Source organism: Tympanuchus pallidicinctus, unplaced genomic scaffold (assembly GCF_026119805.1).
Source record: "Tympanuchus pallidicinctus isolate F22 unplaced genomic scaffold, pur_lepc_1.0 scaffold26, whole genome shotgun sequence".
Taxonomy (NCBI): Eukaryota; Metazoa; Chordata; class Aves; order Galliformes; family Phasianidae; genus Tympanuchus; species Tympanuchus pallidicinctus.
Genome location: NW_026294743.1, coordinates 9,886,992 through 9,912,384, shown reverse-complemented (window position 1 = coordinate 9,912,384; position 25,393 = coordinate 9,886,992). Strand labels below are relative to the sequence as shown.

The 25,393-nt window shown below is 38.6% G+C and overlaps 1 protein-coding gene across 5 annotated transcripts in view; it reads right to left on the bottom strand.

Annotated features, from left to right (window-relative positions):
* Positions 1-24,324, bottom strand: part of MARCHF1 (membrane associated ring-CH-type finger 1) — a 271,534-nt gene extending 247,210 nt beyond the window's left edge. For all 5 annotated transcript variants that reach the window (XM_052690305.1, XM_052690310.1, XM_052690304.1 and 2 more), the window contains exon 1: positions 24,263-24,324. The gene's annotated coding sequence lies outside the window, so the exon portion shown is untranslated. The remainder of the gene's footprint in view (positions 1-24,262) is intronic.
* Positions 24,325-25,393: the final 1,069 nt, after the last annotated feature.

The following is a 25,393-nucleotide window of genomic DNA, read 5'->3' as shown; positions in this document are numbered from 1 at the left end:
GACATACTGCAGCTACCAGCCCTTCAATGGAAAAAAATAACTTGCTAATCTCAAAAGCACCTTTTTGCTCTTGTTATGTGTGTTTTTTCTTGCTGTCTGTTCATTTTTGTTTTGTTTTTTATTTTCCTCTTTGTTCATACTTGTTTCACACCTCAGCTAATACAATGCTACAAAGAACTGGATGTTCATCTGTGTTGAGGCTTGGTGCACTTTGCAGAGCGATCGGTTCAAGTCTGCATACGTTCATAATTACACCACCATGCACTGGATGCCAGCAAAGGTACCTTGAGTTTCACTAATTCCATTGTTCTACTTCCATAGTTTCAAATGATGAATTTGTACTTCCAAGAAGCGATCATGACCTCAGAGATGCCTCTGCTGTTAATTACTGGTATACAAATGCAAAAGTTTAGAACCAGATCTAAGAACAGATCACAGGTCTGCACACATTGCTCATGTTCCATTTGTTCATCTAAGATCTTTGTTTCCTTTAAAAAAAAGATTCCAACATCAAAATGCAGATCTGTAGGCAAGTTTCTTAGACACGAGAAATGTGAGCAACTTGAAAAGAATTTTGACAAATAACACTTTGTAAAACAACTCAAAATAACTTTTAAACACCATTTGCATATGGCCATGATACTCATTTAAAAGTTATCCCATGGGATATCAATGAGGTGCAGCTGTAACGTGTGAGGACCACGATAGCAATAGTTGATAGGAATCGCAGAACCATCTAGGTTGGAAAAGGACATCAACTCCTACCATCAACCTGACCTACGGAGTCTCTTCACTAAACCCCATCCCTAAGTGCCACATTCACCTCTCTGAAATACCTCCAGGGATGGAGACTCCACCACTTTCCAGGTGAAGCAGTAGGAAAAAAACCTATAAATATCTCCTTATTTTCTCAGACTACCCTGGACAAACAGGCCACAATACATCACACAAAAAAACTGGTTTTACTCATTCAAGAGGTTGATCTGAAGGCAAGGGATGTGAAACAATATGCAATCACACTCCTCGGGTGAAAACCCAGATTTTTATTTTTATTTTTATTTTATTTATTTGACACAGTCACCACTGGGGAAATTATAATTAAGAAAAATGAAATTCACCTGGAAGATTCAGATTACTCTTCAAAAAAGGAAAAATACATGTTCTGTCATGTAGGTATCTGTCTTTCACATACAAAATTAGTGATATTCATCATGTGATTCTCCAGAAACCTGTTATTTCCATCGATTGAAAAGGAGTATAAGGAAATACATTTTGGTATTTAAAAAAAAATTGTTTCATTGACTAGGATAATGCTATGGTTCAAGTACCGACAAGATTATGTATTCTCACTGTGAAGGTATATTAAATCCTGAAGGACACATTTTCAATTTTTTCAGGATGAAGTACAATAATAAAAATGACATTTGTAAGCAATGCAAAATATTAATTCTTCCCTCACCGAGGTTAAAGAGAGGCTAGTGGGCAAAATGAACTCAGAAAGAGGCCACTCTAAAGCTGGTATCTTACCCAGATCATTACCTTTTCCATGTGACCACCCACTGATCTCCTAAGTATTTGTTAATATTGACAGTCCACTAAAGCTCCTGGAAAATGCACAGTTTTTAGTTATGTGGCTTTGTTTTATGTTTCTACTACATTTGAAAGTTTTTTCATTTATTACCCTTATACCAACATCTTGGCATTTTGTTAAATTAACAGATGTATATGTAGGAGGAGACAAAAAATTCATTACAGATAACAAATATTCAAAGAGCACTGTGCTTTGGTACTCCAAAGATGTATATGATTGTGAAAACTAGTAAAAAGAGAAAGAAAAAGAGCTGTGTAATTAAGCAAACTTTTAGGTTTGAGAAGTGCATAATGGAAAAATGAAGAAATAGTGAAATGGAGATGGAAAAACCTCAAACTGAAAGCTGTTGGAGCGGGGAAAAAAAGGTTGCATCAGTGAGAGGAAAAAGAGTAACTACAAAACAAGCTCAATTAGACTGCATGGAAGAAGTTGAAGTATTTAGTCAATTTTGTAAAAAGAGACTGCAACATCTTTTTTGGTAAAGACAGCCTGGAGCTTGAAGCTAATTGAGGTTTATGACTTGAGTTTAAATGAATGCTTTGCGCTTCATAAGGATTATGGTGTCCAGCGTGGTGTCAAAGGCGTGAGGACAAATAAACTGAAATGGCATCAACTGTAAGATCAAAACTCAGATCTCCTGACCACAGCACACAATCCCCATCCCAGGACACTGGAAGGACTGAAAATAAGTTAAAACTGCATATAAAGGATATTAATAAATCCACCAAGTCAGGAACTAGGCACAGAATTAATGGATAGCAAGCATAGCAGAAGTAGCTAAAAATATAGGAAATGTGATCAAGGCAGCTGTGTATCTCAATCTGCCATTAGTAAAAGACAAGTCTTACACACATTCCGTGCAGAAACACTAATTACAAGTATAGAAGTAAACTTTAGAAAGATTTTTACCTTGTTTTTTTTCCATTGCAGTATTAAAACACATTGACCTGCCATCTTCCTTTGACAAACTCATCTGCTAAACAAAGAGAGTAAACATCTATTCTAACTGATCCTGAATTAAATACTTGGTATGATAATGTGGGAAATCTTAGCTGCCCTTGGGAAGGCAGGACTGTTGGAAATGGAGGATGACAGAGATGGCAAGCTTCTGCCAATGTTAGTTTTACATGGAGTGGAATTTAATGCAGACTGATCTTGGTGTAAGGGCCCTAAGAACACCTGACCCCCAGAAGGTCCAGCTACCTGGACTCAGGGCCAGTATACAGTATACCAAGGGCTATCTACTTTCTTTTGGAGACTGTAGGCAACCCAGCAATCACTGGGCTGTGTCCAATCCTCGTTGCCCTCACCTGCTTGCCTCAGCTGCATCCTGTTAGACTTGGCCCCTACACGCAGCACTGACTCTGCTAGCTGCGTTACAGCTCTCATTTCATTCTCACCTTCCCCTGCAGGCTCTTTATAGCACAAGTACACTCATCCTGGAGGTGTTCAAGGAGTGTTTAGATGTTGTATTAGGGGACAAAGTTATTGGGGAAAGAATGGTGGTAGCTGGACAATTGGACTAGATGATCTTGGAAGTCTTTTGCAACCTTGGCTTTTCTAAGATTCGAATGCCATTTTGGAACATTTCCACAAACCCATCATCAGTGACCAGGAAAGGTCAGCGCAGACCTGAGACAGCATAGCAAGCAAGCATGATCAAAGAAGCACAAATCTTGTCTTGCTAAAAAATGCAGAATTTGGACTTCTTTAGTTCATCAAGTATAAAATTGAAAGAAAATATGATTTAGTCTCTATTAATGTAACTGGCATAAAAGCCAGTTCCTTATGAGGCCAGTTATCACAGGGGACAAAAAAAAACAACAGTATATACTGGTTATGAATCAGTTGCAGCTGTCAGTGGGCTGGAGTGTCTTGCTGGAATTCTCTTGCTATCTGGGTTTTGCTGCAGCTTTGGTCTGCTGACATACTGTTAAAGAGTGGTAGGAACTCCATAAGGATAAGCGTTCTCATGCAAGATGAAGTCTGGTTAAAGAAATGGAAGAGTAACCATTCTCTAAAATAGCACGAGTTCCAAAGTGTTTATGGCTGAAGTAGGCTGGTGTGACCATCAACGCTGTTTGAACTTGCAGAAAAGGCAAAAGTGCAGTTGCATAGCAGGAGGAAATTAATGAATGCAAAATAATAAAGGATAAGAACTTCTGTTTTGAAAATAAAATGTTGGAAAGACCGGGTCTGGTACTTCTAGAAATAAAATTCACACCAAAACACTTTTCAAAATAAAACATCCATGTAAAGATCTATCTTTGACTTACTCTCACTGTAACATATGCTGGAGAAGTGTGTGTGGAGTGTAGCTTAGTAAAGGTACAAAAAAAACCAACCTTGGAATATGTCTGGAACTCAGTTTCTTCTCTTACCAACTGAATTTGTAAGTAAGAACTTTGGAGAGTTCTGTGGTCTGCTGTTCTCATTCCATCCCTAAAACCACTCAGGTGAAAACAACAAGCAAAGATGATCTCCAAGATTGCAGTATTTGGCAGGTAGCAATTATCTCAGAGAAGCTGCTTTTGGCAGACATATTATAGCAATACTTCACTAGTATTCACTAAAGGATTCAAGCATCATTCCAGAAATAACTATTTCATAAGGCCTTTTTGTTATTAGTGTTTAACGTTCCCGTTTTCTCATAAGAGAAGTACGTGGAAAAATGCAGGAAGCACATTTGTCCAGTTGCAAAACTTACATTTCTTCAAGATATTTTTGGTATTTTATTTTTTTCCCCCAGTGCAACTGTGCTTTAAATGACAAAATATCAGTAAGTGGTACCCGAGAAGAGTTGTATTTGGAGTGTGTACAAAGGACAAACACACAAAGGTTTGCTTGAATCAACTACAAATTTAACTACATTAGTAGTTGAAATGGCTGTGTAAGAATGAATGTTTTGGTTTGTTTTTCTTCTCATTCGTTCTTTTTTTTTCTCCCCCCTGCTCAATCACTTCTCTGATTTTCTTTATTTCATGCTAAATAATTGCTACAAAATAGGATCAGCTCCTAAGCAAGCAAAATATATTCTCTATGAAAAGGCAACAAGAAAAGTTGTAGAAGTTGGGGAAGTTTGCTCTCCTTATCAGATACTTCATATCCAAAAATCACATCTTATTCCTGTCCTTTAACCATAATAGCCACCTCATATTAACAACCATACAAGCTGTACTGGTAATGTTTTACACTGTTTTCAACAGCAGTCCTAAGCATCATTCCCTTTCAAAATTCATTATTTCAGTAGTCGTTACCAAGACACAAAAAGGGAAAGAATGAGTACAGCTGTGGCCAATGATTTTATGCACAACATATAACAAAGCACAAGAGGAATAATCAATTCTTTCCTAGAAAACAACCTTGTTTTTTGCAGAATAGCATCTTCAATTTAGGTGCTGCCCCCTTAATGACTCATTCAATTGATTGCGATTCTGCTGTGTTCCATTTTCAGAGCCACTGGTAAAATATCACAATCAATTCCTAAAACTTCAGGACAAAAGCATGCAGGATGGATCAATCTAATCATGAATTAACTCGCCATTAGCACTCAGTTTCAAAAAAAATGCTTTATGCCCGCTAAAAATGTGTACCATTTATGGGATATTGAAGCCACTAGCTAAAAAATATTAGAGCCTGTGGGGAAAACACATTTTCCAGATCATTATTCTTGAAGACTTCAAAAATTTATCACAGGAGTCAAGATAAAATACACTGTGTAAGCCTCCTGCGCAACTATAAACTGCTATAGATAGGCCATATATACATAAGTGTACTCTGCTATACTGTCAATAAAGATACAGTGCTTTCACCTTAATAAATCTCCACGGGTAGCAAGTAGATATAACAGATAGAGTTCTGCCAGACATAAAAATGGTGTGAGGAGTGAAAATCTATGCATTCTTTAATTTATGATCTGCTGCCTAGCAGCCGTCTGGATGCTCTGAGAAGGTACTTCTGCCTGTAGATACCTCGTAACTTCAGAAAGATTCCTTGAGCCTTGTAAAAATTTTGACTGCCTGCCCCTCAGAGACGAGTATTTTCTTTGGGATATTTGTACGTTCTCTTGCCTAGGATTTTCCTCCTCCTGTTTAACAGCTATTTAGCATAAGATTTAAAGACAACTGCTCATACACATTTTCCTCGCCGGGATTTCACAGCAAATGGAATTGGAAAATACATCCTGGTCATGTCATTTAAATTGCCTTTTTTCTTTTTTTTTTTTTTTTTCCCTTCATGGTTACTGTTCAAAGCATGTGTGGGATCTTGTGAAATAAGGAAAAAAACTGCACAGCAATGCAATGATTCATTATGGAAAGCAGAAGAGAGAGTCCATTCCGCACAGATGGAAAAAAATATATATACTTCAATTTTCAGCTAGAACTCCACATACATTTTCTAGTGTTTTTTAAACCAATCATCCCAATTCTTCACCATTCTAAATATAAGCTAGAAAGAAAAGCAGAGCTCTCGGCATATCTAGGTTATAGTACTTGCTAAGTTCAAGGAGAACATAGCTACACTTTTTTTTTCCCCACATTTACTGAGTTTCCTATAATAACTGCAACCTCCTCAGAATGATACGTCAACCGTAAGTCAGAAAATAAGTAAACAATTCTGTCTCCTATCTCCAGCAGGGCAAAAAGGTCGGATGAAGTCATTAAGTTCAAAATGCTGTGTGTTATCTAGCATATAGCAGAAGACACCTGAAAAATACATGGAAGGTATTTCAAAAGGAGGATAAAAGTTGAAGCGATGCCCAAAAGGTACTGAGTTTTTAATGACATGAACTGACCAAAGTCAAGACCCGGATCCTTAGAAATCACTGGAACTCTCAAATACACACTGTGTAAAACAAGAAAATGTGCCTTAGAGAACTTTTCCACCTAGTGCAAACACAAATAACCCCATTTTAATATTTTCTTTGAATTCCTTTCTCACAGGATACAGATACATGCACACATGCATTCACAAACAGATCCCTTTCTGAGCTCTCAGAAGAGCTCAGTGGAGTTTTAAGTCTTCATTCCTATGAGAATCTGTGGAAGCAACCTGAGCTTCAGGGTGTTCTGCATCTTTGCAACAGATGAAAGGAAAAAGGCATGTAGTCCTCCATCTCAGAGCACAAAATATCAGCAGAGAAGGCAGAGGAACATTTTGTGACATTTTAATTTTGCTTCATGAGCAGAACTTTTGGAAAACAGTACGAGAAGGAACTGAATTACTTATGTAGGCTATCTATAAATATATATATATATTTGCAAAATTGCATTGGACTTTTGGAATTGATACATCTCCATCTCATTCCCCTGGAACGCATGATATTCATAAGACACTGAGTTTACCAGATGACATCTGGACATTTCTAAAGACGAAGTGGGCACCAGGGAAAGGAGCACTCTCCATCTTCTCCTGTCACTGCACTCAAAATTCACATTTCTATTAAATTTAACAGAAATTAGCAGGTTTCTTCCTGTCCCTTTACCTTTTCATGTCCTAACCAGATACTGCTGGTGCCATTAAAACAAGAAAAGCCCTAACACACTGCCTAGTGAGGAAATAAGAAGCAGCTCTGCTGCTCGCTGCAGCTATTGGACATGGAACTCATCCAGGCATGTTCCTCCTCAGCACAGATTGCTTTCCTGATCAGTGCATCTCACGTGCAAAGATGTGATGAGCCAAGATGCCCCCTACTCTTTCTGCAGGCAGACACAAGGATCTGTTCCCATGTACGCATTTGGCAGTAACCACTTCCAACCAGTTGGAAAGTGGATATTATCATTTTCCACAGCCTGTTTAACAGAGGTTTGCCATAGCTTCATATGGATAAAAGGACACTTAGAAATAAACGGACATAGGAACGAGGAAAACTAGGAGCAGATTATAAAATTCTCAGCATATGTTCCTAGAATGCTGCAACCTTTTAGTCTCTGCAAACATATAAGATGAGTCAGAAAGCCTAGATTATGGTTGCTGGTAGTTCTTTTTTAAATAGAAGGGAAGAAAATGTTGCTACAACAAATATTTAGCAAACTGCTGCAATGCACTTAAAATTCTATGAATGCTCAGTTCTAATGCATACAAAGAATGTTTGCAATCCATTGGATACAAGCCTAGTCAATTCCAAAACATTAGAGATACAGGTTTTTTTCTTTTCACTCTTTAACTACAAATTTCTCCATGCTTGCTTATGAGTTGTGTGAAACAAGGCTGTGCATTTTCTCTCACGCACAACATACTTCCAACTTGGTGTTAATCAGATGAAGGTTTGCATCAGCTGTAGACCTTTGTTCCCAGCACTTCCAGCTCCATTAAAATAAAAAAATGACACGAGCATGTACAGTTCCTGACACTTATAATGTTCTGCAGTTATCACATATCAAGAAGGATGCCAGGCACCACTGTTTAAGAATTATTTCCCAGATAACATAGGGTGACAATTAGTATAAATAATTATTTATGTATGTCTGCCATTGTGATTGTGATTTAGCAAGTTGAAATTCCTCTACAGACAGTCCTTCTCCCCTGCAATGCAATGCTCAAGCACCTTACAAGAGCAATAGATTTCACACTTGAAAGGAATTAGTAGTAAAAAGCTGCATGTGCTGAAATGGAAATGACTGCTTAAACAGAGATCGCATCTGCACCATTGCTGTGCTGATAAAGACTGTCCCATATTTCAGTGGCATTTTCTGCTGAAGAAAGGGGATACAGCAAAGAGGAGGAGAACAAGCAGCTCTCACGACAGAAAAGCCCAGGAAATAATCTATATGGGCTGTTAAAGGAACAAAGCAGCTAAGCAGAAGATGGGAAAAGATGCAGAAGCTTGGCAAAGTAGCCAGAAAAGAAATAAGACCCAATATAAAAGACTGGAGAAAGAAAAACCAGTGAGGAAGAGGGTAAAGAGTCCACAGAAAGGGAAATGAGAAGAATGAGAGGAAACATGGAGGAACAATTGAAAAATGATAGTGGAAAAAGGAACGAAACAATTAGGGCAAAAAAAGAAACAAGAAGGATTAAGAGGAACTTGAAGGGAAAGCAGGCCATCATTATTAAGTGCGGAGAAGCAAAAACTAAGATGGAGAGCCTAGATATACTAAGACTGCAGAAGGGTAGAACATGCTTAGTAGGGAAGAAGTTTAAAAAAAAAAAAGAAAGGAAATGAATGTGAAGAGGACTACTAAAAAGGCAATGGTAACAGTAGTCTGGGTCATCTTAAACTTGATTTAATACTTTGCTATTTTGTGTGCACCTTCCCTGCTGCTTTTCTTTAAACTCACTGTTTGCTCATTCTCCTTTTCCTAGTCTAGCTATTGCATATGTAGCTTGACCAATGTACTTGTATCAGAGTGGACATAAGGTACTTCACAAGGCAGTTGACAGAAGGGCTATTAGTAAATGCACATGGATTTCTTTCTCTCTAGCAGCGTGCCAAGATTTAGATATTTCAGCTCTAGCGAGAACAGGCTGTTCACTACATTTCAAAGGAAAAAAAAGAGTCAAGATAGATTCTACTGTGGTCACCAAATCACACTTGCCATTTAATGCTCTGTTAATACTTTCTGAGGTTAGCCAGACATATTGTCTAAATAGAACTCACGTTTTGTAACTTCCACGTAACAAGAATTCACCATGAAAAAGCTGCACATTCAAAGCCTATGTCAGATTTGGAAGCTACTGGGGAAAGCAACAATCAAAACAAAGGAATAAAACCATTCCAAATGAATGACCACAGCTTTATCTATTAGAAGTGATGACAGCATAAAAACACTCTATGTCCCCTGTGGAAGAATGATGAGATGTTAAAACAAAGGATTACAACTAGGCAGATCAAAACATAAGTTTATTCATTTTTCAACACAGCCTATGTATTGCCCTCACTTCGGATTAAAATTTTCCCCCTGCAATCGACTTAGCATGGTGTTGCTGATGGGATTTGTAATAACTCATCTCTTTTGATCTGTGTTCTAAGATGTGCCTGGAGTGGTTATACATTATCTAATTGCCCTGTCATTGCAGTTTACATTTTAAGATGCAAAACTATGAGGCTTTCAGCGTGGTTTAGTTGGTTACAAACATTGCAATAGTTTGTCAGTCTCTTGCTGTCCATTCACTAGGAAGTTGAATGTGAAAATGAACTACATGCTGTCATAAAAACTGCACAGTCAGGGTGCCCTTCTTGTCTTTCTTTGTTGTGTTACACATGATGTCAAACCATCCTGGTTTATTCTCAATAGGGTGAAAGCATATTGCTGATTTAACTTCAGGGCTTAAGACTCAGTTTGATATAATAATACAGTAAAAGCACTGGACAGCCAGTCTACTTTGATTTGGTTTCAATCAATGTTTATACAAAGGCCACACAGATACATGACAAAATAACATCAAAAGAAACTAGTGAGGACAAACCAGAAATAAATTTGTCAACATAACCATAGTTTGTATTCTTCAAATGTCAAATTTTTTAAAAAGGCTTCAATTCAATGAAAACATTGGGGTATTTTCCACCCACCTCCCATTGCAGTACCATTCTCAACACTTAGAGAGCATGATGAGCCCGGACACAATCTTACTTACGTTAATGGAGCATGCTGTTTCATTTGTGGTAGCTGGTGAAGAGCTTGTTTCTCCTAGCCCTCTTGCTCACACAGCATGAATCAGCAGACAAGACTGGGAAATGAATATTAGAAACATTCAGGATATTTGGATTGCATCAGCAAATGCCAGTCTGTCTGAAGAGTCACTCTACATGTCAGCATCACAGATTGTTATAGGAACCATCCTGAAGAACACTTCCTGAGTGACAACCACACACATTCAGCTTTGTCTCTTGGGAGACAACCTGTAGAGCTCTATTTTGACTTCAGGCTTTAAAAAAATACAAGTCAAAGTACAAACTTGAGACAGGTATGGAGTCCTTCCAGGTATTCTCTCTTATTATGACCTTTCCTAAGCTACACGTCAATATAACAGAAAACTTTATTTACTGTGTGTCTGGTATGCTTAACATCTCCTGCAATGACAAATCAGCATTTTTACAAGAAATCAACAGGCTGCTCAGAAAAAGAGACTTCTACCATGTGAATTTTGAAGATCATTTGTTTTCCTACTCTTTATTTTAAAAACAGGATTTTTTTCTCCTACGTTGAACGTATTTTCATGAACACCCACTTCAGACTGAGGAAAAATTAGCCCAATCCATTCAGAAAGCTAGTTAGAGAAGTAATTACACACAAATCAACTCTCGTCATGGTGTAGAGACCTGCAAAGTTCCCAGCTGCATAGATTTGTGTATAAATCAATTTTAGAATAATTTAAGAGTTCTGCTATTTTAATCAAGCCCCTCTGAGACAATTTTGAGCCAAGAGCAACATTTGGGTTTGGGGTAAGTTTCTGGCAGCTTTTTATAAGGAAAAATGTAACAGATGTTTTACTATACTATTAGTAGTTCTGGCTTCTGCACGGCAGGGATTATCGCACAAGAAACAACGCATCTAGAAATGCACTTGATTATTTGCATTATCTAGATGACCTTAAGGCAAGTTATGGACAGTATGTCTCACTTCAGTCACTAACTGATACTTAATAACAGTGAGAAAAGATACATACTTTGTCCCCAGTGCTACCTTACAGACGTGCATCTCTCTCTTGTTTTCGGGATCAGAAATATGCTGCTACATATGCTGGATGCAGCTTCTTAAAGAAAGGAAGCAGTTTGCAAAGCTTGCAAAGTTTGCAAAGAAAAGACCACAGTGCCATCAGTCAATCAGGTGCCATGAGAATGGCTTGTTTTAGCCCATCCTGAAGCATCCACTGAAGCGCTAACACAAGCACATCTTCCCTACAGGTGTCCACTGAAGACCTCTCAACCTTAGAACACAACAGTTTTTCTACCACGAAGAAAAAAGATGGCACCATTAATGGCAAGAACTCCTTTTAACTGGTTTACATGCCTGGAAAGCAGTTTACAGCAAGCACCTCCAGCATAAGCATAGCTGTCAATGCTCCTTCCTTCAGGCAATCTCATAGAAGATAATGGTGAGCAATGCTCACAACGTGTCAAAAGTAACATAGGTGCTCTTCGATACAATGCTGTCCCTTATCCGTCAAAGCATGTTAGGATCTGTTCTCAGTGGCCACAGTTTGATTGGAGCAGGGCTTGCAGAGGACTAAAGCAGGAATTGTAAGACTGGAGGATGGAAAGACAAAAGTGTTGGCCATGTGTCAATACTACACAATTTTTTTTTGCAGGGTGGTATTTCACTTGGGCCAGGGAGGAACACAGTAAGAACTCTGAATGAATAACTGTCATCATTTTTCTGTCATATGATTCAAATTCAAAACACTTCTGTTATTCAGTTAGCTCTATGAATCCAAAGGTTACACTCCAGAATTGTAACTTAATAGTTAGACTATTTGAAATCCCTGCAATGAACTGTTTAAGCTGTTTGGTACCCAAGTTGTCAAAAAGGAGATTCAGGGGTTCGATCTTGAAGAGAAGATCTCTCTGAGCCCCACTAACAACTTAAATATATTCATTTAACCATTTGGAGTATTGATAATCGTATATATGGCAATGAATACGTTACTTTTAAAGCTCTATAAAGTTCAACTTTCAGATAGTCTTACGTGAAGCAAGGATCTGGACTCAGTGATCCTTATAGGGTCCTTCCAACTAGGAATATTCTATGACACTATGCTCCTTATGTTCTTAAAGATCAATAGCTGATCCTTTGTTTAGGCAAGACTGTCCAGAATATCTGATATTTCACAGCAATTTCAAGCCCCCAAATTAAGTTCATAATGGGGGAATAAAACAAGTTTTATGTTCTGATATAACCACACATGGGATTACAGTGACTCACAGAAGGATCAGTACAAGAGATGAATAGAGGAAGTCATCCGTGTCTGTTTTCATAGAATGGATTGAGTTGGAAGAGACTGTAAAGCCCATCCAGTTCTAATCCCTGCCACACATCAGATTAGGCTGCCCATCCAACCTGGTCTTGAACACCTCCAGGGATAGGGCATCCACAGCATCTCTGGGCAGCCTGCTCCTGGCCTACATCACTCGCTGAGTAAAAACTTTCCTCTTAAAGTTTAATTTAAAGCATACCTCTACTAGTTTAAACCTATTTTCCCTTGTCCTGTCACTATATGCACGTGTAGAAAGTCAGTCTCCCTACTGTTTATAAGCTCCCTTTAAGTATGGAAGCAGCAAGGAGCTCTCCCTAGAGAGACCTTCTTCTGATAGATCTGATAAGGATGCTACATAACAGAAAGGACAGACAGAGAACTCCTAATTTTGCTGTAGGAATGTTATCCTTGCATAATGTTTCTGAGCAATACAAACAATTGAAGTTACTAAATGAACACTTTGCCTAATTACATTCTGTTTTGCTTCTTAATTGATGCACACAGAATAACTTCAACTTAATACACAGCCTGTGAAACACTTGACTTGACACTGATAGACTTAATGTCTATCAATGGATCTGATAGCAGTATTAGTAATCAAGTAATCATTAATTAACCTTCTGCATGAAGATAATACTCAGAAGGGACTGTTTTTCTTGCTCTATTTCATGCTTGTACTAGTAGTTTTAAGAAATGTTCATTTCTCTACTGCAATCAAAAAATATTCAAGAAGTTTATTCTCTAGGAGACATTTCTGTTATTTTTTGCCATTTTCAATGTATTTTTTACACAAGATACTAAACCTCTCTCTCAATGAGTGTTACTGCACTGATATTCCTTGTAATTCTGTAGAGCATTAGGAACTTTCACCTTTTTTAAATACACTTCACCATAAGCTCACATGCCTTCAAATACGCTGCAGTCTTTAAGGAGATGACCATCATTTTTTATTAAGGTAGCAGTAGCAGAATCTATTGCACATTACCAGCTGTGAGCACTATTATACTGCCATGGCCACACAGAGTTTAATTCTTTTCAGCTCTGCAGGTTACATATCATCACGTTTCTCTGTTCATGTCTTTTTAAAAGAACAGTTTCGTTCAGAAAAGCTCTGTGGGAATTGTGGAATGAAAGAAGCCATATAAATGTGAGATATTACTAATGTTTTTTTATAACACACACAGGGCTTCCTCTTGATACCACTGAAGTCAATGGGATTTTGCCATGCTTTGGTGGGACTAGAAGGGGTATCCCAGTGAGCAAGGAAGAAAATGATTTTAAATGTTTAACAGTTATTTTAAATTTAAATTCTTCTATGTCATGTCAAAAAACCATCTTAACTACAAGGAAGCCTACACACATCATACCTTGAAACACGAAACTCACAGATCTGCCTTTACAAAGCCTGCTTTACCAAAGGTAAGGCAGATAAGGAAAGGCACTCGGATAACATATAGGTCAAGGTCAGCAAGTCAAGGTTGTTAAGTCTCAAAGCATCAATTGGTTTTTGACCCAGAGACTTATTCTTAAGATACCTAACTTAGGTTCACCAAAATTGCCATCTCAAGATGTTTTAGATCTACATCTTCAATCTAATTCTACTACTAGAGAGCAAACTATGTAGGACATTGCTATAAATATTAGTGACTTAAGCACTACCTTGGGAATATTGCCTGTCCCAAAAAAGGAAGAACATGGCTTGCCGCATCAGAAACCTTTTTCCTCCCACTCCTACTGTCTTCAGATTATTAGTACAACAAACAGGAGGGGAATCAACTCTTTGAAAGGGGAGATAACAGCAGGACAAGGGGAAATGGTTTGAAGTTGAGGGAGGGCAGATTGAGGTTGGATATCAGGGGGAAGTTCTTTACTATGAGAATGGTGAGGTGCTGGAACAGCTGCCCAGAGAGGCTGTGATGCCCCGTCCATCCCTGGAGGTGTTCAAGGCCAGGTTGGATGGGGCCCTGGGCAGCCTGGGCTGGTATTAAACGTGGAGGTTGGTGGCCCTGCGTGTGGCAGGGGGTTGGAGCTTCGTGATCCTTGAGGTCCCTTCCAACCCTGGCCATTCTGTGATTCTATTGGAAACTACTTTTGCATATAGCTCTCTTTTCAAACAGAAGAAGGATAAGCCTAAAAATTCATCTTACTTTCAAATGCTCCACGTGAATACTGAATGAAACAATCTGTATTTCTGATGCTTCTAGCCCCGAATTTGGTCTTTCTGAACATAATTTCCTTCTGCCGATTTCTTATCCTACTGTTCTCATCTCTTAAACCATTGAATTTAGCTCTATTCCTATTCCTGCCTTCTATGCTAAATACTCCATTCTGGAGAACAGTTCTTCCCTTCCTAGCAATGCTTACTGATAGATTTTGTTTTATACTAACCCATTTAAGTACTGGATTTTCTTTTTTTACTTTAGTGAGCTCAAGCCTTCCCTTCCCTCCTGCATTGTGTTTTCCCTATTTCTGTTCCCCCCCACCCTCCCCTCTTTTGGGGCAACAACAACAAGGTCTTCTCTCCAGCACATCTTAAGGAATGGTTCAAAAGCAAAGACATCTGCCCATTCTCTACACTGGTGCCAAACAGCATGGTGTGCTACAGAATTCAGAACTCAGATCCTTCTCAGCACCTACATTTTTGAACAAACCTGTTCACCACCAATGAAGATTCAGGTAATTTTAAACATCGGTCTAAAGCATATGTAAAAATGATCATTTTTAGACTAAGAATTTATTTCCAAAAACTTGAACAAGAGAGGAAGTAAATGGCAGAATAATCTGTTAAACTTCAGGCTTATGAAGTACAGTGGAACATTTGTTTTAGAAATTCAGGCAAAGAAGTGACCTTTCACCACAACCATGGACAGACAAATGAAAATTGGATGGAGGAAAATGCAAATTAGTTCTCAAATCTATTCTTTACTTAAGACTTGGAAAGAAACGAGCCATAAATAAATAGAAATGAGGAGATTCTTAAATAGTATAGGTTTGACTTCCACTTCTCTGTGACCTCTATTTTTCAGACGCATTTCATCATTTATATAGAAATGTTCCCTTTCACCAACAGGGAGACTTTATCTAGCATCATTCAAAATGAACAGAAACAGTCCACTCTCCCTGAAATCAAGACTTTCATTTTTTTTAATAAATGATCAACCTATTCTCATGATAATATATTTCTGTCATCACTTCCTCAGAGCACATGTTTGTGTTATAGCTTAAGTTTAGAAAGTACTTAACTTTTACAGCCTATGTCTAAAAATCATAAGAAAATCTAGACAATGCAAAACCCAAATCATATGACACTGTACTATTAAGTATCAAGTAACCTACCTAAGGAATTCCTTCAGAAAGCAAAATAGCCTTCTCTCACTCCAAGTACCACATGTTTTCTGAAGAAATAGAACAGGTAAATCCAAAAGCAGTTTTATGATTTTCCCTGCTTCTAGCTAATCCCATGGCAGGTGCATTCAATGAGGCAAAACGTCATCATTTAGCCACTTTTATTGTCTCTAAAAGTCTTACAGGACTGCAGATCCAGCTTAAACCAAGCTTCAAACAAAAATGTCTATGCTATTCCAGCTTCTGTGACAAAGGACAGGATCACCACATGGCTACGGTCAGAGAATACATTGGAGTGTACTGAACAGAAAAAAAAGGCATTCAAAAGAATGGCAAAGAAGAGTTAAAAGTGGTTCCAACTTGCTCTGGAAGCAATGTAGCCAAACACCCCTATTGGGGGCAGCTGAAAAGTTAGCTTGTTTTCATGTTAGAATTCAGCTGCATGAGTGAAGGTGTTCATTGCTTCTTAACAAGAAATGACCAATAGCTCTTATCTTTGAGGCCAGAAAGCCTCACAAGTATGCACAAGTAGAAACAGCACACCTTAAAAAGTTAAATCAGGATCTGGAAAAAAGGGAAATAAAAAAATAAGTGAGGAAAATTGAAGTTGAATTTTTATATTTTGAGCACTCGCAATTAAGTTATTGTACTAATGAGCCCTTTAAAATTAATTACTTTTTTTGAGATATAGATTGGTTCAGAAGAGTATAGAAAGAAAAGCAGAGAAACCCTAGTGACAGTCTGTGAGAAGTAAAAATGTCAGATGCTAAGCATTTGCAGTAAGACCTGTCAGTCAGTCATTGGAAGAATCTCCTCAGACCCAGACAAAAGTAGTCCCTTGCACTGGGGAGATAAGTGCAGATAGATATAAACATTCACAGATACTTTAATTGAGTTTCCCACTCCCTGAAAAAAGCTTCCACAAAAAGGGATCTGTCAGAATTGACTGCTGTTTGGTGTTTTTCCTACTTTTCTCTTTCCTCCTGGATCCTCTCATGACTTCCTGCCCATATAGATGCATCAGGTACTATTTCCTTCCTGCTCCACACAAATCTGTGCAAAACAAAACACCTGTCAAATGCAGCTACGACATGGAATTTTTCTTCTGACTGCACCTGCTTGCCTATATTTCCTGCCTATAAATAGGCAGAAATAGTCATTTGTCACAGAAGAACAGGAGAATCCATCTTCATAGTACAAGAACGGAACAAACCTGACCACAAATTCCCTTGAGAAATCAGAAAGTTTGCTTAACTTTCATGAGCTTGTTTCCTTCCTTGTATCGACTGGGATAACAGAAAAAATACGGTAAAAATATCCTACCCTTTTTTCTGTTCTCATTCTTTCAACTTCTCTTCCACATTGCAGCTATCCTTTGAATTACATTGAACCCATCTAGTGAAGTAGGGCTTGGCCCATAGATGGGCCTTCAGCATCCTTTTACAACAGTGAAAACAAGGAGTCTGCATTTTAATTGCATAAGAGAGCTGTTGAAACTTACAGAATTTGTTTGACAAGTCAACACACTCTTTCCCCTCTTCCCCCCCCCCCCCCCCAGCTATGAACTACACTTTTTTCTCAAATTTCTGAAGAAAGAAATCCTAGGAATTCTAAAACCGTTGGGTTTTTAATAGCAAAAACATTCAAATTTATTTAAAAGAAATCAAACAATTCTACTCAAATGAAAATATATTAATGAAAATCCACATTTGAACTTGAATAACACTAAATTACAAGATGTAATGCTACAGTTTGACCAAAAGCACAGTGACAGTAGCGGAGTAGCACAATCCTAGGCCACAGTAAATGGAAAGAAGCCCAAATGCAGCAGCCACGGACACAGAAACAAAGGAAGAATAACTGCTGACCTCTGGAAGGCCTCAGGAAGGCAAAGATCTCCAGCAAGATCCCCTCATCTCCACTGCCAGCCCTTAGAGGAGGTCTGGACAGGAGCTGATCCTGGCTCCAACCTTCCAATTGCTCAGATGCATGCAGTGAACCTGAGCTCCCCTGGATTGGCCCTGCCTTCCTTCCAGGTGCTCAATCACTGCTTCAAACGGTGATTTAGCATTTCCACTACACAATAACTTCTTTTAGTTTAATCCCCTTTAAAATTTTGTCAAAATCTATGCTTTCTTGAAATATTCTCACTTGTCAACATTCCAATGCAACACTTTGCATCAGAAATTTACTACACTTAAATATTTTTTCACACAGTTTACTTTCTAAGATTGGAATGAACTCGACATGGAACAAGATACAAAATACAAGAGAAAACTTTTCCAAAACATTCAAATGCATATCTTGCATTAAATATATTTCCTGCCACTGCTTTCAATTAGTGCCAATTTAAAATGAATGACTGTTTCAAGTATGATAACTTAGTTTGTTCTCCTCTTCATTTCCCCTCAAGAAGAAATCATGAACTCAGAAGAGCCTACAATAAAAATCTTGCTGTATCACAATGAAGGAAATCTGATAGAAATACAGCCATATCAAGCATTTACAATGGCCCTCGCTGACTGACAAATGAAACTATTAAAATTTCACATATTAAAAATAATAGCACAAGTTGAAATAATGAACTATTAGACTCTACATTCAAGTCTAGATTGTCAATTTAAGAAATGCTTCTATTAAGGAAAAAAAAATTCTGCCATAGATATTGTTAAATAACTTCTTAGCACTAGCATAGTTCATTACTTCTCTTGCTCCTGTAAAATGTGTGTCGCTCTTTTGCTTGACAGTAATGCCCTGGTAAATTCTTCTGCACAAATAATTTTGAAAATATCATATAGGAGGACACAAGATAACTGTATACATAGAGATGGCTTATTCTTTGAGCTAGTAGTTGCAGATTATTGAGACTAAATCTTGCTCATTCTTTACTTTTTGCCAAATGATCCTGTAATGACTGGTTGTCCACCTACTGTTAAAGCCAGCAGACACTGTGGAAGTGGCTAGATTGCACTTCCTCCACTGAAATTTCATTCTGGAGAAAAAAGGAGAAAATATTCCTATACTGCTTGCACTGATATTTTTCATGATGCAATTGCTACACGCACAAAGATAGAATTTTTATATTGAAACATACAAAGTGCAATGAAATACAGTATGTACGATCTCTCAGTCCTTCTCATGAAGAACTTAAAAGTCATCTTGGTTTTATTCAGTAAGCAAAGACAGCATGACTTCACAACACCCATTGGAACCTCTTAAAAAAATGTTCAGTGCCCTCTTCCTGCACAGCAGCTGACTGACACTGGTCTTTCATTTCTACCCATGATGCTGTCAGAGTTGCAAAGCTCTCATGAGGCTTTTTCTCTGTTTCTGACAGAGAAACCTGAGATCCCTCTCCCTGCTGTACCACACTCCCAAGGGTTTTTGCAGGCATGTGGACAAGGAACCCAGTGCGCATGTACTGCTTTCCCCAGATTCTTTCGTAAGAAAATGGAGAGAAATAGATGAGATTCACCCCTCAAGGTGTATCAGAGTAGCATGCCTGTGAAAAATACATGCTGCCACTGGATGTCACTGATGTGCCATTTACACTCCATACATAATTAACAGCAGGTAAAAGCGATCCCAGATAGAAAACTCTCCCTCACACACTAAGACACTGTTAATAAAATCTAGCCTAATGAGAAATGTAAGAGTTAAGGAAGTATCCACTGGCTAGTTTAACAGCAACCAATTCATATCTGTCAGAGAATAACTTAAAGACTTCTTCTGCAGCTAGGGGTGAAATCTGATTTGACTCTGCTCTGTTGTTGTGTAGCCTCCCATGGCATAGCAAGCTCTCCAAGCACCAAATTCCTGTTTCAAAGGCTGTCATTGATAAAAGGTACTATGAACATTATTGGATGTTGTGTGAGGAACCATCCAAAAATAACTATATATAACATGTGGAGTAAAAACTGTGCTGTGAGAGCCGAAATAAATATCTTAAATTAACAATTCTTCTCCATAACAATATGTCAGAAGGAATTTTGTGAATCTTACAGTATATTACCAGTTTCTGATTTTTCTTGATATTTCAAATCTTCAAAAGAAAAAAAAAAAAAGAACATGAAGTAAAAAAAAAAAAAGAACAAAAGTTCTTCATTATCTTACAAACAAGAATTCAGAAGATAACTAAGAATAAGGTTCTTTCTTCATCTCAAACTTCCTTTCTCTTGTTTTGTTCAGTTTCCTCTTCCCATTGCTGTTTTTTTGTGGAGATTTGATAAATGATATTTTTGAATTAAACACTCGAGACAGAAAAGCATTACTAAAACCTAAAGTATGGCACACTGTAATGATGTCCTGTCACTATCTTCATGCAGGACTTCCACAGAAATCCAGATGTGCCTTCCTTGAATCTAGCTGCCAGCCTATGTGTATATTCCTATCAAAACACTGCTGTACCACGTCAGAACAGCAAGTGGTCCTGAAAACCATCACTAATCTTAACTAAATATCCTCATCTAAGCATTGCCTTAACCTGATGTCTGTTTGGCTTGCCTCCTTTTTGCCAGTACATACATGCAATATACCCTAAAACTGTTTTGTTATGATGTATGTAGAAATACATAGGCACACACACACACACACACACACACACACACACACACCTATCATCACATCCCAAACTTGAGATCCTACACATATGTTTTGTCTAGCACCTCAATCCTGACAAAAGTGCAAGCTGTGGTTTTTTTTCTGTAGCTCAAGAAAAATAGAGGGGGTATTTAAATGGATCAATAGCAACAGATCCACTGTTCCTTTATTCTGACTTCAGATTGTATTCAACAAGATCCCAGTAGGAATTTAGGAGTTACTGTGGAGGACAAAAGTGTATTTCCTTTCAAGCAAGTGACCATAACATACTTCACAAAAGAAAATCTGAATTTTGTAATCATAGAACCATAACCATAGAACTGCTCAGGTTGGAAAGGACCTTTAAGATCAAGTACAACTACAACCTAGCCATCCTACCCTAACAACCCTCTGCTAAATCATGTCCCTGAGCACCACATCCAAACGGTTCTTAAACACATCCAGGGATGGGGACTCAACCCCCTCCCTGGGCAGCCTATTCCAGTGCTTAACAACCCTTTCTGTAAAGAAGCATTTCCTCATATCCAACCTAAACCTCCTCTGGCACAACTTGAGGCCATTCCCCTCGTCCTGTCACCAGTGAGAAGAGACCAACCCCACTCTCACTGGTAGGCACCTTTCAGGTATTTGGAGACAGCAATAATGTCTCCCCTCAGCCTCCTCTTCCCCAGACTGAACAGCCCCAGTTCCTTCAGTCTCTCCTCACAGGCCATATTCTCCAATCCCTTCCCCAGCCCTGTTGCCCTTCTCTGGATCTGCTCAAGCACCTCCATGTCCTTTCTGTACTCAGGTGCTCAAAACTGAAAGCAGCACTCGAGGTGAGGCCTCACCAGTGCTGAGTACAGGGCAGGATGACTTCCCTGGTCCTGCTCACCACTCCATTCCTGATCCAAGCCAGGATGCCATTGGCCTTCTTGGCCACCTGGGCACACTGCTGGCTCATATTCAGCCCACTGTCCATCAGCACACCAAGGTCCCTTTCCATCAGGCAGCTTTGCAGCCACTCCTCCCCAAGCCTGTCGGATTGCCTGGGGTTGTTGTGATCAAAATGCAGGGCCTGACACTTGGCCCATTGATCCAGTCTATCCGGGTCCCTCTGCAGTGCCTTTATCCCCGCAGGCAGATCAACACTACCTCCTAACTTGGTGTTGTCCAAGAACTTACTGATGGTGCACTCAATCCCCACATCAAGATCATTAATTAAGATGTTAAACAGAAGTGGCCCCAGCACCAAGCCCTGGGCGACACCACTCGTGACTGGCCAGCAACTGGATTTACCTCCACTGACCACAACTTTTTGGTCCTGCCCATCCAGCCAGTGTTTCACCCAGTGGAGCGTATGCCCATCCAAACCGTGGGCAGCCACAAGAATGTTGGGGACAGTGTCAAAGACTTTACTGAAGTCCAGGTAGACCACATCGACAGCCTTACCTTCATCCACTAAGTGGGTCGCCTTGTCATAGAATGAAATCAGGTTTGTCAGACAAGATCTACCATTCATGAACCCATGCTGACTGGGCCTGATCCCCCAGTTGATCTTTAAATGACCCATGATAGCTCCTGAGATTATCTGTTCCGTAATGGAACTGCTTGTAAACCTGTAACAGCAGCCATGACTGAGAGAGTAAATCTGATGCCATCTATTGTGAATCTTCTGGTATTGTTGTTCAGCTGCATAATAACATATTGTTGTGGTGCCAATACATGCATTGGCAACTGTTGATATTCTCAACCAGTGGTTCTGTCTGCTTCCATGGTAACAGTAAGCATCCATATGTATTTGAGTTAGAAATATCCCCAAAGTTGACCTATTTCATGCCAGAGTCATTATCTAAACACTTCAGAGGCAGATCTCAGAAGAAAATTAAGCCCTCCCTTCTTATGGTAAGCAGAAAAACAGCGTAATACCAAAAGTTTCTTTCTTACACAGACTGTTATTTGCTCTTCCTTAAACAGTTGGAAGGAGTTAGGGCTATGTTCTATATTTGACTGTCAAAAGCTTTTTGTCAGTTATCAGAAAAGCATTCTTTCTTTATGAAGGGTTTTTCAACTCACTTTCAACTGCGTAAAGAAATATACTCATCAGTCCTTCCCTGCACACCTAAGACTATGGCTAAGAGATTGTCTCAGATATGGGACGTAGTACTTTCATCATTCATTTGAATGTAACCAGTCCCATTTGCTTACTTTCCCTTCCAGGTAATTATAGCACAGGGAAAAATTGAAGTCTAAATATCTTCTCCAAATCTTATATTAGTATCTCCAGAATAAATCATGACCTACAACAAAGGAATTTATTTCCGTGTTGTACTCCGTATGTTAATAGGATTACAGTACAATAAGATCAACCAACAATTACATGCAACTTGGAGACACTTCTGGTAAGTGGAGTAGAAAAGAATGAACATCTGCAACAGGAGTAGAGCCTAGGATAATCCTGGAAGTAAAAAGACCCTCAGAACAACGTGGAGAAGACTCGGGAGTTGGTCTTAGGGAAAAGGAGACTTTTGTAGGACCTAAAGAGAGCTGTGAAAGGACCTGTGCAGCTTGTAAAGCCATTGAAAAGCTGCCGGATTGAAGATCTAGGCTGATCAAGTTACAAGGACTTAATAAACAGGAATCTCAGCCTCTCTTACTTACTCTCTTAAAAAGTAGATCTTCATTCCCTTTTTTCATCATTTGTTTTTAAAACAACGCCTTAGAAACTGAAAGCATTTGAGCATGCTCGCCGGAAACAAAAGCCAGTGTTCTGACTTGAGCAATTAGTCGTGATTTTGGGAGAATCAAATGAAAGAAATGCTGTGATTGTGTAAATTTATTTTAATGAATGGGAGCTGAAATGACCCCATGACTCCATTTGAATGCCTTCAAAGACACTAAGCAGGTTGCTCCAAAAGCAATGCTTCTTTATTTCAATGGAAATGAAAATAGGTACAAGGAGCATGATAACACCATTTGATAGACCAAGATCTCAGCTACAAAACACTTCTTTTCAATGCATTCACCACCATTACCTATGCATTTTCTCCAATGATGAGCAAGAACCTGTACGCCATCCTCATCAAAATCTGCACTAGTGACCCACTGTCACTATTTGCCACTGCTTACACAACTTACAGTGCTTGCATCATCCACTGCCTCACTGTGCCCATATTCACTGTTTGGTCTCCATCAACATTCAGCAAGTGTCAATGAACGTCAATGGATGCAACTGTTTCCACATGGAGGAATTCAATTCTACGTTTGTGCTTCAAACAGGCTTCTATGTCAGATGCTGTTTTGTCAGACCGCCCCTCTGCTGCCATCTGTCCCACAACAACAAAAAGTAATGGAGCACTGGTGGGTGCTATTGGCACTGCCATAGCACTAATATCTTCTTCTGACATCATGAGCCAACAAAATAAAAGAGGAGGCGTGAGTTTTGGAGCAGATCTCATACTGCACTTGCAACTGGTGAGCACAGTAACACGTTCAAGTAATTTTTTTTGTTATTAATCGGAGGATTTTTGTTGAAAACAAAAGAATATACAGTTTTGACTCTAGAATGTTAATGCCAGAGGAGACAATTAAAAACATCTCTCGCAGACCCACTTGCTCTGGGTGTAAGATTCAGTTGGTCTTACCCCTGATACCTAAGCTCAGCGCAGTACGTATCTGTCTCTGGGAATTAGTGTAGCACCTTAGGTACTACTTCATAAAATTCTAATCTCCTGGGAACCTCTGAATACATTACATAACAAAAATAAACATTATATAATAAATACTTTTTTTTTCCAACAGATAGCTTAAAAGGACTGTTTAAGGTCTTACCACATACTGGCCTGGATCAGCAGCCATTCTCTTTACTCCGATGAAAACTGTCCTTTTGGAATCTAAAATGAAAATACAACTCAATGCTAAGAATTTTTACTTTAGTTCCCCAGTCAGAAAGTTCAGAGACTCAGCCGCAATCAAACCCCCCCTTTTTCTGTTATTGTTCAGATCAGTGGAGTTACAGTAATATGTGATTGATATAGTACTGCAGAAGTACAGACATAAACCCAAATATGACTGGTCTTTTAAACAGCTTAAGAGATTAAAATCTTACATTATCTATGCCTAATCCTTCACTTAAATTCAACGTCATCAGAGGAGAACTCTCCTGACTCTGTGTAATGGAAAGAAGTAGGTAACTTAAAATACCTATCAGCAAAAACAAGAGGAAATTATTAAAAAAAAAAAAAAAAAAAAAAAAGTAAAAATGTAATTCAACATTTAAGTTCCTGTACCATGACTATCTGATTTACACTGGAATACTGAAATGCTTTTCAGGCTTTTTTACTGGGTCCTTATGTACAAGGTTTTTATATGTATTCAAAGAACGTTTTCCAAGTGAGTGTGAAAAACATAACCTACAAGGTCCAGACACGTGAACATATTTTGAAGAGTTATGATCTATAGCTTTTGGGGCAAACCCAATTTACCCCCTCACTTCAAGTAAATAAACAGACCTCCCAAAATAAATCAAACAGGAGATCTGGTTCAAAATCAAAATGTTTTTTTCTTTTTCCTGACAAGCCCTAGTTAAATTTAATCCAGCCAATACATTTAAATTTTCAATAATTCATAACTGGAAAAACAATAGATTTTCAATAGGAGACCTTTTCACAATGATATTTCTCTTTTGTTTTAGTCAAACAAAAACACCCCTTCATTCTGACTGAGCTTACAGAAAGCTGAACTGATCTCAGCTTGCAAAAGGCATCTCCCACTTGATCTCTCCAAAAGTCGTTCTCTTGGAAAATAATTTTGTGCTCTGTGGTGTTGTCATCTGAGAACGCAAACAGGCAGTAAGTTTGCAAGGGATATATCAGTTGGATCTGAAGCTGATAAAAGGAATTTTTTATCCAGTGTGGCAGTGGCGAGGAAATGACTTACTTTCTCTGCTTTCAGAAGAGGAGA